This window comes from Arachis duranensis, chromosome 3, assembly GCF_000817695.3.
Source record: "Arachis duranensis cultivar V14167 chromosome 3, aradu.V14167.gnm2.J7QH, whole genome shotgun sequence".
NCBI classification, from domain to species: Eukaryota; Viridiplantae; Streptophyta; class Magnoliopsida; order Fabales; family Fabaceae; genus Arachis; species Arachis duranensis.
This window is the reverse complement of record NC_029774.3, coordinates 16770557-16774758: the sequence shown is the minus strand read 5'-3', so window position 1 is coordinate 16774758 and position 4202 is coordinate 16770557.

Here is a 4202-nt window from a genome sequence, read left to right as displayed (position 1 = left end):
AAGATTGATGTATTGTTAATTACTTAATTGCTGTTTAGGGATGATGACTTGTTTTTTCTTTTCTTTTATTGTTGATTTTAATTTGTTCATATATAAAGATAAGACCCTATAACATTGAAGATTGATTTGATTTATTTTCACGCCAAGCATGTATAAAAGGAGCTGGAATTGTTCAGAATTTATTATTTTTAATATTTTTCATTTTTAATTTAATTTTTTTAATAATTTAATAATATATTTTTAAATATTAATAGTTAATTATCGTCTACAAACAATTAATTTTATTGACATTCTAATATTTTTTAAGGTAATTGTTATAATAGTAGAAATTCAGTCCAGTTAATTTTATATAAAATTAATTTTTGGTACGAAGAATTTTTACATGTTTTAATTTTTAAAATGGTGGTGTCAATCCTATAAAAGAGGATTGAAAATTAATATTTAATTTAAAATATAAAATAAATAATTATTAAATATTTAAAATTTATTACCACAGATAAATTAAGCAAAAATTAAGAGATTTGTTTTATTTAAATGAATTCAATATGTTATTTACTGAAATTCGTAATACACATAATATTTATTGATGTACATAATTTTATATATATGGAGTACTGTATCTAAATTACATTAAACAATTTATCTTGGGTACTTAGTCACCGCAGTTGTCCATAAAATGAATACTCAATAATTGAGATATAACCACAATGCAGTTAATGTTNACTATTTAAATCATAATAAATTATATTAATTTTAAAAATATTAAAATTAATAGATAGTTAAAATTTGAATTGGTTTAGTATTAACGAATTCTACTCTAAACCGTTAGCATCTAGAATTAAGGTGAAATTGATAACTACTTTTTCTAATTCCAATTATCCACTTCTTTTTAGTGTGTACGTTTTTAATTCATGTTAGAAACGCAAGACAGTCAGACAAAATAAAAGGTTCTAATGATTCATAAGTAGTAATAAAAAAATTACAGATAAATCAATCTATTTCGATATAAATAATAATAAATTATACCGATTTTTATTTTGTAAATTGAGGTAAATCATCTATAAATATATTTTTTATTTTGAGATTAAATTTTTTATACTTATAAATACAATTATATAGTTATAAATTGTGTCTTTCACTAATTTAAAATTAGTGATTTCAAATCACGCACATACTAACCATCAACAAAATATATTAATTTTTATTTTTAAATTAATTCAAATAAAATTATTAATTTTTTATTATTTTAAAAATTATATTTTTATACTTACGAACTATATCTTAAATTGAATATTAAATTAATCGTAAGAGTAGAATAATATGAGTACGTAACATTATAGTTAAATTGTTAAATAATATACGTATCTCAAATACACCGGCTTTACTACAAAAAAAATGTTTTGAGTACCGTCGAAGTTACCATCAAATTAGCAGCAATGATTACTGGTGGATTTAGCGTCAGATTTTGCGTCAAATACAAGGCAAGTTGGATTTCCCAAAATGTTTATTTACCGTCGAATTTTATATTCCAACGCTAAATTTGACGGTGATTAGTGGCGCGAAATATAATTTGTTGGCGCTAACTTTATCGTTGGATTTTTTCGACAGTAAATCGCTTTAATAAAATACTGTGTTTGACTAATTTACCGTCAAAGTATTCTGACGACAACACTAGTTTAAAATTCAAACGCGAACTTTCCACCCTTACTTGTCCGAGTTAACTCTCTCTCCTCTCGTGTTTTCTCGTCGGAGGATGTGCTGCTAGCATTGCCATCACTTGCCAAAGCCTCTAGTGCCACCGCCGCTAGACGTTTTCACCGCTGGAGCTGTTGGTCACTACTGGAAAAGTTGCGAACGCCACCGCTGTTCTCGGTGGCCATTGCCGTTGTTATCACAGTCACTACAACTACCACCACGCTTCCAGCATCCTGCAGCCACTATAAAAGATAATTTTAACATAGTTTTTTAATTTTAATATTTTTATGTGAGTTTAGAGTTCTTGTTAAATAGTTTATGAAATTATTAACTAAATTAGTGTAATGAAGTTTGTGATTATAATTTGAAATAATTTTTTTTTTACTGTTTTTCAGATTTTTTGTGTGGCTTTAGGGTTTGGTTAGGTATTTTACCAAATTATTGATTAAACTATGGTAATGGAGTTTGTGGTTAGGGTTTGGATTGTGATTTTTAGTTTTTTTGAATTTCTTTTATGAGTTTAGGATTTTGTTTTGTATTTTATTATCAAATTATTGATTAAAATAGGGTAATGAAGTTTGTGATTAGGATTTCTTATGTTAATTTATTGTAAATAGACATTATAATTAAGTTAATATAGGTTAAGTATGATGAGATTAAGAGTGTTCGATATTGTTGGTGGATGACTTTGTGTAGTTTGTTGAATTACTTAATTTCACTTTGTGAGTTTAATAAATTTTCTTTTTTATTAGGACGGTGGTATTTCTCTAAGATTAATTAGATTTTGCTTCTTCCGTATTCTGTGCATCTGTGTTTCAGGTAGGTTTTCTATCTCTAATTATAATTAATTGTCTAATTTTTATGTTCGACTTACTTTTTCTAGGATAGTATTTTAGGACAGAAGTGGGAGAAGATTGCGTAGAGGCGCTTTCTCGAAACCCTTGTTTGCTGGGAAATTGTGATTATAACACGTTGCATACTACAACGGTTAGGATTTGATATGTTATTGAATTTGTGTTTGTTCTAATATATACTTGCAGCTTCGTTCACCGTGAAAATTGTTATATTTATTTTATGGATGTCTCTAAATTAAGAAAAAGTTCTGCCGAAATTTGGTGTGATTTGTTTTAAATCTTACTTGGTTTGTAGAAGATTATAATTATAGGGTATGCTTTGCCAGATTTTGTAAAAAATGTAATAATTTTGTCTTGTTCATCAAATTCTAGGGTGTATGATTCAATATGATTCCAAGTCATTGTCTATGGATGTATGATAGGGATAACAGTGGACCCGAGGGGATTAAAACTTGAATTCGTTGAGGGGGTTGACGCGTTTGTTGGACATGTATTTAGCATGGAACCGTTTAGGTCTGAAGGGGTATCTAGGTGTCCATGTGAAAAGTGTCGGCTGACTAAGACCTGCGGATATTATACTTCACCTTTACTGTAACAGGTACAATGACGGGTATTCAATGTGGACGGAGCATGTAGAAGTGGATGAACAAGGAATTAATAGGTCTGCCTCGAATTCGAATAGGTTTGGTTGTCGATCAACGAGAGTTCGGGTGGAAAGAGAACTAAACATGGAAGACATGACTTTGGATACAACAAGTGTTACGAAATTGGAAAAGTCTGAACAAGAGCTTAACCCGAATGCAAAGATATTTTATCATCGGTTAGAATCTGCTATGAGACCATTGTTTGAGGGTTGCGTTCATTCGCAGTTGTTTGCATGTGTTAAAATAATGACTATTAAGTCAGAGACAAATTATTTGCAAGAGTCTTTTGATAAGTGGGCCACCCTATGCAACGAACTATTATCTGTCGGAACTTCTGGCATCCCCCGCAACCACTACATAGCAAAGAAGTTAGTTTCAAAATTAGGTATGAATTTATTGAAAATTGATTGTTGTTTGAATGGATGTATGCTGAATTACAAGAGGGATACAGACCTAACTGAATATAGATTTTGTAAATCACTGAGGTTCCAAGTCGAAAAAGAACAGATTAGTAAACGCCGATTAAAGGGAGTTTTAATGAAACAGATACACTACTTGTCCTTGATCTCTAGGCTGAAATGATTGTATGCATCAATGAGTTAGACCCCTCACATGACCTGGCATAGTAACAAGAAAGATGAAGAAATCGTGACACACCCATCTCACAGACAAGTCTGGAAGCATTTTGATCGGGTCCATCCTACATTTACGAGCAAGCCGAGAAATGTTAGACAATTTTTGTGCTCTGACGAGTTCGCACTGAGTTTCAATTTCGGCAACGCATACTCTTGTTAGCCTGTAGTCGTGACACCGTATAACATGAGTCCCAAAATATGCATAAAGAATTGTAAATGTTTTTAACTTGTATCATACTTGGTCCCAACAATCCAAAGGCCAAAATAGATGTCTTTTTGCAGCATTTGGTGGATGAATTAAAGGACTTGTGGATCCATGGTGTCAAAACATTTGATATTTCGACGAAGACAAACTTCCAATTGTGTGTTGCGTT